Below are 14,939 nucleotides of genomic sequence, written 5' to 3'. Positions count from 1 at the left end.
ATGCATACAGAACTGGGGTACAGGCCAGAAGTGAGAGGATTCACCAGAGACAGAGGGGGGAGCAGAATAGACAGATCCATGAAGTACACCGCTGAGGGGAGCAGCTGTGGGAGTCATGAGAAGTCTGCAGCGCCATGTGGATCACCTCTGGGGCGGGGATCGAACTCACACTGAAGTGGTTGGGGCTAGCTACCAGGGCTGCACCCTAATGTGTTGTACTACCAGGGAGGGCCTTAGGCAGTGAACATTTGCAAGGATGAAAAGTCCAACCACAGCTTCACGCTTGGAGGTAGGAGGCGGATCTTGCCCACCTATGTGCAGTAGTTCCAGAGATATGTTCTCCCAAATATGGAATCTCTCAATTTGTTCCTGGCTTTGGCACAGCTAGCAACTATGGCAGCTATTGTGTCCCACCACTGCTAGGTGGGCAGCTTGTCCTCCCCCTCTGGATTCTGCCAACTCCACGGACTTTTTGGTCACCCCCTTTCAATAATGCTGGTCTAGTCAGATGACCTCGGGTCAAGTTGATACAAGATTTCTGAAATATTAAGCTGTTTTCTGGATGCTCTTAGGGAGATATTTTCCTCATTTGACTTTGGCATGTTTTCTGAAAAATACTTTTCACATGATTCCTCGTAGCAGTTTTTCAGGGCAACAAAAGACATATTTATTAACAGACCTCAAATTCTTTAGTTAATAAAAATACCACACTCAGTAATAATAACATTATGACTATACTTATTTTAAATTAAACCATTTTTTTTAGTATGCCCATTTTGATGTGTTTAATTTTCTTGAAAACCTAGAATTAGTCCACCTATTAAAAAATGAGACACAATTAAAGAGACATGTTTATTGTAAAGAAAATTTTTAACAAAAATGTTTCAGGACCCATGTAATAAAAAAAACTTCAGGCAATACATAGTAAATATTTTCACTTAAGTAAAAGTCTAGAAACCTTCTCAGGAATACTGTTCTGTATTTATGTGAAATTTTATAATAACAGAGAGAAAGTAAAACTAGAGATACAAATATTAAAGGACAATCATCAAAATCAAATTATTTTTATCATAGACTTTGTTATATGAACAAAGTAGATAAAACCATCAATTTCATTGATTATAAAATATATTCCTAGCCTATAATTGTTTTAAAATGAGAATTATCAATTTTCATCTAACCAGTTCTAGTGTTTATTCAGCCAGGGGAACAAAATAGCTTACAAATTTATATTAGATATTTTCTCAATAGTAATACATAGAACATTTTTATCTCCATTGAATTTCACTGTATAAAAACATGCTTATCATCTATAATCAAATATAATTGATCACTAAAATTCCTGAGTAAAACATCACTGCAATTGTATGAGATTAAGCCCTTTAATAAGATAAATATGATAATGGCACAACTTTCAAAAACAGAAATGGAAATTTCTGTTTTCACAATTAATTTAGTTTTCTAAAGTCTGGTTCCTGAGGCCAACTTTTAAAAGTTTTAGCAGAAGCGGAGCAAAAATGCAAGGAATGATTTAATGAAACTTTGAAGAAAATGAGTTCATATTATAAATTCTTCATTTGAGAAACATATCTTGGCAGTTATATTTATCTTTTAAAATATGTCTTAAAGATAATCAAAATTATGTAATAATACTTATATCAAAGTTTTGGTTGGTTAAAGGGAGAAGAGTAAGAGGCAAGTAAAATGCAGCATTCATTTTTAATAAAGTAGAACAAATAACATTTTAAGTTTTAGGGAGATGGAGAAAAAATCTCAAGCCAGTCAAAAACTTCTGTATCTTCTATATAACCATCTACGTGAGTTTTGGACTGTTCATGAAGGTTCAGGTTATGGAGAGGAGGAACTCTACCTACACATGGAATGGCTCCAGGCCAGTAGGTCTTCAGCTACTATAGAGAGTTTGTTCTTTGAGGCCCAGGTGGCCCATGGGAGCATGGAGAAATAGGAAAATGGAATCCAATTTGCATAGAAAGTTAACTCATCTTAACAGGACTCCAGTGAACCGAGTTATTCAGATACCAGCTAAAAATAAAGATTCTAGCGAATAAAATATATGTATAAGTATCTGTCTTGAAAATGTCTGTAAGAAGGCTGATAAAATCTTGAAGTTTACCAGCCCTTTGTTTCCCCAGAATAAGTACTCTGTAAGGTTCAGGAATCTCATCTCCTTTTATCTATCTTTCCCAATAAAATCTTAATGAATATAGCTTAAATTCTTTTTTGGGTTACATATTCTTATTCCCTTCAACCAAATGGACTGCAATTGATTTCATGTAACTTGTTTCATTGTAATGTATGAGAAGACATTTTGATATTAGCTAAGTATGAATGGATAAACACTGTGCACCCAAACCAAATGAAGCTGCCTTCGGAGAACTGTCATAACATTAAATAACACTCCAAGAAAGCACATTGGATGCATAAGCAAAGTCCTTCAGCACAGCTTCATTATGTTCTTTATGAGGCAGTTTCAAGCATTTGTTGATTTAAAAAACAACAACAAAAATTATTCATATATGCATATAAGAACTGGGGTACAGGCCAGAGGTGTGTGTGTGTGTGTGTGTGTGTGGGTGAGAGGATTCACTAGAGACAGAGTGAGGAGCAGAACAGCTTGGATCTACTGAAATACACTGCTGAGGGGAGCTGGAATCGAACTCGTACTGCAGTGGCTGCAGAGAGCTTCATAGTGCTGGATTTAAACCCTTGAGCCACCAAGGAGGGCCTCAAGCACTTATTGATTTTAAATGTGAGGCATTGGAAGACTTTTTAAATTGAGAATCAGCTTCTGAACAACTTCAATTTAATCACAAAATCATTATTGCTCTTTTACTTGTATTATGCCATTAATTTGTTCTCTCATCCGATCTCTGTATTCCAGATATTGACTGAAAACTTATTTTCAGTGGCACACAACAACCACCAGTGGAAACACCCACCTTTGACTCAAGTCAGTACTGCCATGAACAAGGTAGGCCCTGTATCCCTCCTGACTCTTCACATAACACTCAAACTTTATAAAACCATCTACTGATGCAGGAGTGCCATTGCCTGGCCAATTGGTGAATTGCACTTGCTTTACAAAGTGACTAGTCTGTGAATTCCTCCAACCTGAAATACTTGAATGATGAAAAATGATGAATGACTCCTTAGTCCTCCCCCAAGCAGATACAAAAGTTTTCAATTCAAAAGACTTCATAGAAATGGGCCACTAATGTTGGCATTTGATAACTCCATTTTCTCTATGTGTGGTTAGAGTTATTTGCTAGAAGCATTTACCAAAGTTGTTTGAGGTGTGTGGCAATAATAGATAATGGTTCCTGGAATAGGAATAATGATTCCTGGGTAGCAATATAAAAATGCTCGTCTCCAGAATTAACTGCTCTAAGACAGCAGCTTGATTTAGTCCTTGCTTTCCTCAAGCAGAGCCCGTGTTGAATCATATGGAGGCAGATTTCTTAATCTGTTGTTCCCTCTGTTGTATTTTTTCCTTAACTCTCCAGGAAAAAGAAGAGCTTGAAGAGATCCATAGTTTTGGGAACAGGGCTAGGTGAATATTTCTGAATTTAATGATTATGTCAGTTGACCACAATGGTAAAATTCATTTTTAGGGTACATTCTAATGTATTCGAAGTGAGGAATAAATTAGTGCAGAAGCCTGATACCTAGTGACTTCTTAAATATTTGTTAACTTTTAAAATGAGGTTCCCAGTTTTCTCAGTTCATGTGCTTTTTGTGTCTCAGAAACTTTCTATGATACCAATAGCCAAAAACAAACAAAAACTCTTCCATTGATTTTCAAATAGCACTTTTTTAAAAAAATTTTCATCACAGTAACCATATAAAACTGTTTTTACCAACACATGATGTCAATTAAATGGATGTGGTAGCAACTAATAATGAACCACTCTGTACGGACTGTTAATGTAACATCCCACAGGTGTCAAGATATGTCTCACTTGATATTTTAAAATATCTTGCTATAGTGTTGTAAGTTTTCTGAAGTATCTTGGTGAGTCTTGACAAATAATTTGAGAAAAAAACATTCAACCCCTATATTATCATCCTTTTATAAGATATATTTCTACAGCCTCACTAAATGTAGAGTTTTTTTAAAAAAATATTTATTTATTTGTACATACAGAGCTGGGGTACAGGCCAGAGGCTCAGGGGCGGTGAGGGGCTTCACCAGAGACAGAGTGGGGAGCAGAACAGGCAGACTGACAAAGTACACTGCTGAGGTGAGCAGCAGGCGGGTCAGGAGAGGTCTGCCGCGCCATGTGGTCACCGCTGGGGCAGGTGGGAATCGAACTCATGCTGAAGTGGCTTTAGTTTCTTAGTGCTGTGCTTTAACCCACTGCGCCACCAGGGAGGGCCAATTTAGAGTTTTTAGTTAGATTTTTCTTTTTTCAGTTGCTCTAATTGCTTGACGTCAAGGCATTGATTAGGAACTTGATTAGGATGTCAAAGCTATCAACCAATGTATTGTGATAACTATTCCTATAATACTGCTACCAACATTTTCACTGTAATCTATGATGGGTATATATTCATTGGACTATATTCCCAGGAGATGTGTTCAAGAAAAAACAGAGACAAACACTCAAAGAAATGTTGTAGTTGAATTTTATATGTTTCTATACTTATCCTTAATAGTCTTGCTATTGATTTAATAACTTTTGGAAAAAAAAGTCCATAGTTGCATTAAACCCACTCAACTGTAAGTTAAAGCCGTACTCTGTAAACATTACAATGTGTCTCTGAGTGCACTGTATCACTGAAAATATGGTGTATATCCTCTACAGACTAGCATATCAAATGCTTTGAGAAATCTCACATTAATTTAAAAATCTTGTGTCTCACCCCAAATTGATCACAAATGTCCATTTTAATGTGTCACCTAGTCATATTGTGACCCCAGCGACCACATTGCCTGCCTTAGCATGTGACTGTTGTTTAAAAATGAACCCATTATTTTACTCAAAAGTATTCAGACTGATTTTAGAAACATTTTTTTTCTGATCAGATTTCCAGTAGATGGTAGTATTACAACATCAAAACCCTTCACAGTAATGGTCTAGCAGCCCTGATTCAGTTCCATCAGCACTTACAGTATATCTGCTTTGTGAAAGATACCGTCCAGTGATATACTATACAAGTATAAGCCTTCTTGAAACAAGGACACAGATTTCTTCACTCTCAGAACAGTGCTTTTGCAAAATATGTTCCATTAAGAAATCAACTGCCCAGTTTCCTTTTTTCAAAATACTTTTTATTGAGTTAATATTGATTTATATTGTAATCTCCATAATAGAAGTGTAGGATGTTGTCTTAGTGTTTAGTGTTACACATTTCACAGGAAAGTTTATATGCTTTGACCATATGGGTAGAACAATTTTTTTTTTGTTTTTCTTTTGTTTTTAAGGAGGCAGGGTATCATGCATCTCTATTTATTATTTTTGTACATAAGGTACAAAATGTAACGTTTTTTAGTTTGGAAGCATACAGAAAGCTAGAGGCTCTCCTATTAGTGAGAAAATTATTTGCAGCTTAAGATAGTAACTGTCAAAAGTCCTATATACCTGTAAGTTTGAAGAAGCTAGGTTGGAACACTTTCTACTGGGCCAAACAATTTTAATCATAAGCTTTGTAATTCCCTGGGATTTGAATGCAAAAGGCATATCTTAGCCTGAGTTGAGGATAAACTTGAAGAGTCAAGAGTTCAGGATAAATACAGGAACCAAGGCAAAATCATAGATCTGGGACATAAAACTATCCAGGTGGATGATTTTATTGGAAACTCTAAAATGGAGCACTTTGGTTAGCAAGGAATTGCAAGCCTCACACATTAAACTGCTTAGGTTACTGACTCCCTCAATCCATGTTCTTTTCCCGTAACTACTGGGGTTACATGATACCTTCACTTTTCTAAGCACATATGACTATGCATACCCAATGACCTGCACTGTATGGGTTATCCTGAGGTTTTGAGCCCTGGAAACATGAATATTTTTGCAGATACAATCAATTAATATGTGAGATGGAAGAAAAAAAGACCGATGAGATTTGAGAAGAGCTCTTCAGTAACATTTGTATTTTTAATTTGTCCTTAAATCAGTTTCTTGAGCACTTTTCATCATTTGACTTTTTGGCTAGACTAGGGTGACAGATGACTCAAATGTGTTAGAGTGCTCACTAGCACAGAGCAAATGAGGGTTTACCATTGGAGAAAACTAGAAGGGCAGCGCCAGTCTGCTGTGCAAATATTGAGGCAGCTGGTTTTCATGTTTGATTAACAACCAGACAAAAATAGTTGAATATCATTTCAGTGTCTTGGGTCATTGGTCTTTAAAGGATATCAACAATACCCCCTTCCCTTCCAATTCCAGATGGACACACAGCTAGAATTTCATAAATGTGACCCCAAAATGTTAGATGAAGATACAAGGCAAACAGCCAGTCTGTTTGGCACCCCTAGGGGGACCAGTAGTTGGTTTCTCCTGTCAGCTTGGTCCAGTGCTAGGTCCAGGGACTCACTCTGCCAGCTGGATATGATCTAGTGATTTTTAGGGAGTGGAATCTAAAGAAAATTTCAGGAGACTATCACATCTATTTTAAAGAGAGTTCTGAGATTTTTTGCATCAAACACAAAGGGACCACTGTACATCTGCAGCAGACTGGACACTGGGACAGTAACAGAGCACCATGAATTAATTCCTGGAGAAAGCTCTCCCTGGTGGTGCAACGGGTTAAAGCGCCACATTATGGAGCTCTCTGAAACCACTGCAGCACAAGTTTGATCCCCAGCAAGGGAGGTGACCCACATGGCTTGGCAGACCTCTCCTGATCCACCTGCTGCTCCCCTCAGCAGTGTATTTCAGTAGATCTGCCTCCCCACTCTGTCTCTGGTGAATCCTCTCAGCCATCACACCTCTGGCCTGCACCCCCGTTATGTAAGCATAAATAAATAAATCTTTAAAAAAAATTCCTGGAGAGGGTCATTTGAGGAGCTGGATCATGATTGATGCTGTTGCTTGAGCATGTATGAGCACAGGTATGTATGGAGATGTACACACACACATCCCCCTCACCCCAAGCACACACAGGGGATATGAGACAGATGCAGAAATTGGAGTGACATGGCCATAAGCCAAAGAATGGCAACAACCACCACAAGCTGAATCAAGGAACAGATTTCCCCCTAAGGCCCTGGAGGGATTGTGACTTTTTTTTGCTTCATTTCATCCTGATGAGGTACACTGTGGATATCTGTCTTCCAGAATTAAGTGAATAGATATTTGTAGTTTTAAGTCTTCAAGATTTAGTAATTTCTCATAGGGAAAGAGTACAGTGTGTATTCAGCAAATATCAATGGCATAAGTAGAGAAGAGCTCTATGCAGAGATCATGTCCACTTAACTAACAAATGAACTGAGGGTTTGATGTGTCTGATCAAAGCATATTAAACATTTCTAAAGTTCACCGCAAGGGACTCCTGAAACTGTTGTCAACCTCCTATTTCAATCATCATAGTGTGTGTGTGTGTTTTAAAGATTTGTTTATTCATACAGAACTGGGGTACAGGGTTACAGGCCAGAGGTGAAGGGGCAGTGAGAGGACCCACCAGAAACAGCGGGGAGCAGAACAGGTAGAGCTACGAAGTACACTGCTGAGGGGAGCAGCAGGCAGGTCAGGAGAGGTCTGCTGACATGTGAATCACCTCCGGGGCAGGTGGGGATCGAACTCATGCTGAAATGTCTTTAGCTTTTTAGTGCTGTGCTTCAACCCGCTGTGTCACCAGGGAGGTGACAAAGAGTTCTTTTTACTCCAAATGCACATCAAAACCATTTTATTGGGGGACTGTAGGGCTTAAGCAGTCATTAAAAAATGTTTCTTAGGTGATTTTAATATGCAGTTAAGGTTGAAAATTGTCCATACTAGGTTCTTCATAGATAATGTCAAATCCTCATGATGACTATCAATTACTTAACTGTGTGAGGTCCTTCAGAGTTTACAAGGTAATGTTGACTCTTAACCAATGTGGGGGGCTAAGGGTTCTGACACCTCTTCCTCCCACCTTGGGGATACCAAAATGCATGGGTGTTCTAATTCTTTAGAAAGTCCCCTGTCTTGATAGGCCCCACATTTAGGGACTCAATTGAATTTAATTTATCTGGAAAATATGTTGACTGAGTAACATAATATTTATTAGTTCAAGGTGTTGCAGCCAAAGAAATAATTAAGACAAAACAGATTTTACAAACAGAAATTCTTCACATCGCCATTTTGCTAACTACAAAGTTTGGGCTTAAATCTGGAGATAGTACTTATGATAACACCTGGACCCTTTAAAAATTAAGCTTTTTTTTTCTTTCTTTTTTAGCTTAAACATTGATTTAGTGTCAGTTAAATCTCAATGGTCTTATTTCTAGGAATTTTAGAAAAGCTGGCATTAGGGCCCTTCCTGGTGTCACAACACAGTAAAGCACAGTACTACGAAGCTAGCTGTAGGTGATTCAGCATTAGTTTGATCCTTGGCCAGGGAGGTGACCTACATGGTGCAGCAGACCTCTCGTTTCTTGCCTGCTGTTCCCCTCAGCAGTGTATTTCATCAGTCTATTGACTTTGTTCCCCACTTTGTCTCTGGTAAATCCACTCACCCTGAACCTCTAGCCTGTACCCCAGTTCTGTATGCACAAATAAATAAGTCTAAAAAAAAAATAGAAAAGCTGGCATTAATAGATGTTCAGAAAATGTCAGAATATGGTTAACTGTATAGCACTGAAGTTTTTCAACATTTATCACTATGGCCTACAATATTAGAGACACTGTTTTGACTTTGAGGTACAAAAATGATCTGTTCTCAAGAAGTTTATAATCTAGGGCAAACAAGTGTCCAGTTCTATTTTTTTTTAAAGATTTATTTATTCATACAGAACAGGGGTACAGGCCAGAGATACGGAGGGTGAGAGGATTCACCAGAGACAGAGCAGGGAGCAGAACAGGCAGATCCACGAAGTACACTGCTGAGGGGAGCAGCGGGAGGGTCAGGAGAGGTCTGCCTTGCCATGTGGATCTCCTCTGGGGCAGGCGGGAATCGAACTCATGCGGAAGTGGCTTAAGCTTCTTAGTGCTGTACTTTAACTCGCCACCAGGGAGGGCCCCCTGTTCTATTTTTATAATTTATTCTTGTTAAGAAATTCTAGATTACTATAGACCTCTAGAAGCTTATTCTTTAACCCTCATCTAAACCATTTCGGATGTCTGTGCATGCTCATTTCTTTTTTTTTGAATTAATTAATTTATTAATGTATACGGAAATGAGGTACAGGCCAGAGATGCAGTGAGTGGGGAGCAGGATAGGCTGATAGATGAATTACACTGCTGAGGGGAGTAGTGGGCGGGTCAGAAGAGGTCTGCCAGCCATGTGGTCACCTCTGGAGCTGGGGATGGAACTCGCACTCGCACTGAAGCAGCTGAGGCCAACTTGCAGTGCCATGTTCTTACTCATTGTGCCACCAGGAAAGGCCCTAAAATGCCTATTTTGTAATATCGTTTATTAACTGCCACATCCCCTCTTCCTAACAAATGTCGCCAGGAAACTAATGGGTTAGAGTTGATTTTTAGGTCATTGCTGGTTTTTTCTTATTCTCAAAGCAAAAATACTCCTTAAGAAAAAAAAAAAAAAAGATGAAATGTTAATAGTATAAACTCACAGGCCACTTAATATAAAACCTTTGATGCAGGAAAGACCACATATTTCAAGCTTTTCTCTCTATACAAGATACCTGGAGTTCTGCTGCTTTTTCTACCCAACAATTGAGTTATTTTATCTATCCAACACCTGAGCAAGCCCAGGAAAGACATTCAGAACAAATATTCATACAGCAGAGGGTTTTAGTCACTGGTTAAGGAACGAAAAGAGTTCATGCTCTACAGGCCTTCTCCCCAAACTTGGGAGAAACTGAAATGCAAGTGGGGACTACTAAGGAGTGGGAGAAGCCAAAAAATTTGCATCAGCAACATTTCAGAGAAAGAGGAAGGAATTTACTGGAAGTACATTCACATCTCCTCTCTCTCCAAGTCTCACCCACATTTCACCTTAGTTTTGTCTTTACCAGCGGTCATGATGCTGGTGGGCATGCTTTCTGCTCTGGTTGTGAGGTTGTAGCTTACTTAACCTGTGTCATTCTTCTACCTCCATTGTGGTCTTAACCAGTCTTGCCTGCTTTTGTCTGCAAAAAGATTAACAGAAGCAGAGAAAGGACAAGCAGCGGAGGACAAGGAACTTAGGGTTACTGGGCTCTATAATACTTTGACAACTGTAGGCAAAGCAAAATGGTACTGTCCATTGTTTCCATTCTTGCTTCTGGCTTTTCCTCTCCTTCTAATTCTTGACTTTCTTGAGAGGTAACTTGACAGCACAGTAGTATAAAGTTTACAAAGTGAAGAAAAGGTTTAAAAGGGCAGTTGCATCCTGGCTCTAAGAAACAGAAAAATATAGGTTACAAAACATGAGTTCTCCCATAGAAGGCCTAGGGAATTCCCCCTAGAATAGCAAATAAAGAAAAATAAAGGAATGTTTAAAGGAACAAGGAAAAAAATTAAAACAAAGGAAAAATTGCACATACACAACTCCCATATTGAGTTTCAATGTAAAATCCAGGTTAGGTAAAGGAAACATACTTGAAACAATTTATCTGAACAATTTGGACTAAAATATTTGCCCATTGAAACATTTGGATTCTGACAAAGGAATGGTGGTTGCCAAATGGGAAGGAGAGGTGTGGGAATGGATGGGGAGGCTGGTGTTGAACAGATAGATGGTGACAGGATACTTGGCGATGGGAGTGAGGTGATACATGCAGCTGTTAAAGTGAGAAAATGTACTCCTGAGACCTACTTTTACTATAGGAAAATAATACTAAAAAGGATTTAAGGCAAAAACTAAACTTTTATGCCTAACAATTTCATGTCAATATATAAAGCAAAAGAAGTTAGCAATCAAAAAAAAATATATATATAAAACAAAAACCCATTTCTGTTGACTGTCTTTCGTTACGTCATGGTCAGTGAATAATAATATCCTTAGGAAGTCTAACCAAATCAAATATAAACTGGTATGGTGTTTAAAACACTAACAAGCCAGGAAATACAGGGCTCTCATGAAAAAAGAAAGTGACAAAATAAGCTTCATATAGATGGCCTGACAGTGAATATTATAAAACACATTGAAACATTCCCTCAAGAGAAAAATAAAAGACATGCAGAATAAACTACCTCAAACACTATCCCTCATCTTTTCGTATCGACACATACATTTGAACATCCACGATGTGTTAAAACTGTTGTAGTCAGCGGGGATCTAGAGTGAGAATAAAAATAAATCCAGGTGTTTGTTTTGAGGTGGTGGAGGAATAAACATGTAAGCAAATAAAAACCAAGTGGAGCGGGTGATCCAAAGGAACCTACCGAGGAACGCGCGATCCTCGCGCGATTGGCCGCAGGCGCCGTCAGTCACTGTGGCCCCGCCCCCTCCGGCGCGGGCCGCGCTGCGGGAGGTCGGTCTAGCGGACGCGCAACTTTTGAAGTCTGCGAGCTCTGGCGGCTGCTGAGCCGGAGCGGCCAGCCTCAGAGATGCCCACCTGAGACAAAATGTCCTGCTCCGTTGGGCCGGCGCAGCGGCCAGTGCAGAATCAGCGGAGGTGCGGGACCCGCGGCGCGGGGGTCGACTTGCGGTGGGTGAAGGAGCATCGGTCTCTGTTGGGCCGCGGGCTCGGGGCTCAGCCATTCCGCGGTGGGGAGGTCGGGGCTGGGCGGGGTTGACTCCGCGCCAGTAGCCCACTTGGCACTTCTGGTGTCACCGTGTCGCCACTCAGCCGCGAGTTACCGAGAGCGGGGCTCGTGGTCGCGCGGAAGCCCACCCGCCACGGCCCCCCTCTTTCTGAGGCGAGTTCCGCAGCGACCACTCGCGCTCTGGACACGGCCCCGGGCCCTGGGTGTGCAGACAACTTTTCCTAGTGGCTGGCCGTCACCGCCGAGGCTCCTGAAGTATTTACCCCGCTGGAGCCAGTGCTGTGCAATAACCCGGCTGAGCTCAGCCAGTCTGAGCCCTAAGAGGCCTGAGTATCTACGTGACCCAGCTGGGCTCTTTCAGGGACCCCCAGTGTTTTTGCAGTTTTCGAAAGGCATTTTCAGCGCGGGTATGAAACTTTGTAAGGAATGACTTTCTATTAGCACTTGACTCTGCATCCCTCAGGAGATGCTGGGAATTCTATATCCACCTGTAAGAAGATGTGGAGGAGGGGTGGTGTTAGCTGTTGTACCAGTACCCAACTGGCAGAGTCCAAGAAGAAAAGCGGAAGGGGAAACTAGGTTGCTCGGCTGGTGCTCTCTTTGAGCACCTGTGTCCTTAAGTGATGTTTAGCTGTGACACGAATTGACAAAAAGAATTCAGGGTTAATCTGGTGCTACATTTGCTACTCAGTCTGGAATAATTTATTTTTTCCTTTTAATGATAAGGGGTGAAAGCAAACCGTTTTTCCCCCCTGAAGATTAACAAATAGAGTAGCTTGTATTATGTTGCACTAAATAGAATTGAACACAATATTTTCTTGAAATTCTTATTTGATGTGATTGAGTTTATTTGAGAGCACCAGATGGAGTCGTCGGTACAGAATTTGGGCCTATTCTATCTGATCTTTGTAAATATATACATCCTTGAGATGTATAGCTATTCATGCATGTGCACATATTTGTGTGTATGTGTGTGTATATGAAGTTGACTCCTGGATTCCTTAGAAAACACACTTGGTTATAATACTCCCAGATTTTTTTGTATGTTGAAAAATTCTGGATAAAAAGGAGTTGACTCACCTTTATTTCCATTAAGTATATTATGTACTTATTTGTATATCATACATCTGAAAAAGGGCTGATAGCTAATCTACAAATAATTCACACAACTCAACAAAAAGATAAAAAATAACCCAATCCAAAAATGGGCAGAAAACCTAGCTTGTCACAGAAGACGTGAAGATTATCAAGAGTCTGTTCATTATCATGAACACATGTTTCTCATGCATTATGGTCAGGAACTGCAAATCAGAAACACATGAGCTGCTACCTCACACTTGTAAAAATGGCATATTTTAAAAAGACCAGTAACAAAAAGCATTGGAAAGGATACACACAAAGAGGAACCCTCATACATCGTTAATGGTAATGTAGACTGGTCCCATACTATAAAAAACAGTGTGGAGAATTCTCAAAATATTAAAAATACATGTATCATATGACCCATATTACTCCTAATTATCTACCAGAAGAATGCAAAAATACTTTGAAGGTGCGTGTACACTCATGTGTTCATTGTAATACTATTTACAGGTTTGTAGCCAAGCTATATATACAACCAGTGTCAGAGGCAGATAGGTGGATTAGAAGATGTGATATATTAACACAACAGGATACTCCACTATAAAAAAGATAAATGTTGCTATTTGCAACCACATGAATGGAACAAGAGCAGAATATGCTGAGCAAAATAAGCAAGAAATGGCACATGACAGACGACTATGGAACAAAATAAAAATTGACAGGGGCATGGATTAATGTCGAATTTACTCTAACAAGTTATGACAGTACATGACCAAAAGTGAGAGTCTTCATTTTCTAAGGCCCACGGCAACCAGAGAGAAACTAAGCAGATTGGGTAGTTTTCAGATTAAGTGTGATAGTTTATGTACTTATCTCAGTACATTCCTTCAAGATCCTTATCAATGCTAACAGGAATAATACATACTTTTTATAATGGAGTAATCTGGCAGGTGGCCCCTAAAGTACAGGAAAGCACTAATGGGACTGATGGGGACATGTGGGCCACAGCCACAGGGAGGACTTGCTGTGTAGGTACTTGGTGTAATTTCTGAGTTATACCAAGACCACCTCAGACCATGGCCACACAGTCAACAACCACCTTGGTCTGGACCACCAGAGGTAGAGAAACGTTTACAAGTTCGAAACCCATGACATTTCAGTAAGCAGTTCTCTTGCTATTTGCATTCTGTAATGCTAAGGAAGAATTACTATTTAAAATACTCTGTGCAATGGTGTGTGAAGGATTTGGATAAGGCTCTCCTGCATGACTGCTTTAAGACAATGGCCCTAGGGATACCTAGGTATTTGTTGACTGATTGTGTGGCCATGGTCTGATGGAGTCTGGGTGTAACTCAGAAATTACACCAAGGACCTGCACAGAAAGTCCTCCCTGTAGACGTGGCCAACATGTACCCTCCATTGCTAAATTTACATCAGTTTTCTGGTGTATATAGAAGAACTTGTTATCATTGCTGGGATGTTTGCCAAAAAAATAAGTCAACACGAATCTCATGAAACAAGAGCAAGTTTATGCAAATTTTAAACTATTATATATAGTTACCATACATTGTGTGCTAGTGTATTTTAAATAAATAGTAATTCTTCTTTACTTAGCATTACAGAATGCAAAACTCTCTTTCAAAATTTGCATTATATGCAAATTAACTTGGCCATATAGCTACCTGGCTAATTTGTGCATTTTTCTCAACCCCAGTCTACAAAGCAATGATAGCACACATCCAGACAGGACCTAAATATTTTATCATCTGCATCTTCACTAATACCTGAGGATCTGACCCAATTCCATTTGATTAGTCACAAAGGGAACATTTTCAACTTTTGCCAGTCATTAATTAATTTCAAGACTATTTTCTACTGCATAGGAAGCTGGAATGGAATGAATGGAAAGAAGGCTTTGGAAAGAAAATGGGAATATCCTAATGAGTTAAAATTGCCTGTCATTATAAGTAGGAACAGAAGTTGAAAACTTGTTAGACTGGACTATGAGAGGTAGAGAAATGTTTTTTTTTTTTTTTTTTT

The sequence above is a fragment of the Condylura cristata genome, unplaced genomic scaffold, assembly GCF_000260355.1.
Source record: "Condylura cristata isolate star-nosed mole 26May11 unplaced genomic scaffold, ConCri1.0 scaffold00014, whole genome shotgun sequence".
Classification (NCBI taxonomy): Eukaryota; Metazoa; Chordata; class Mammalia; order Eulipotyphla; family Talpidae; genus Condylura; species Condylura cristata.
Note: the sequence above shows the minus strand (reverse complement) of the source record.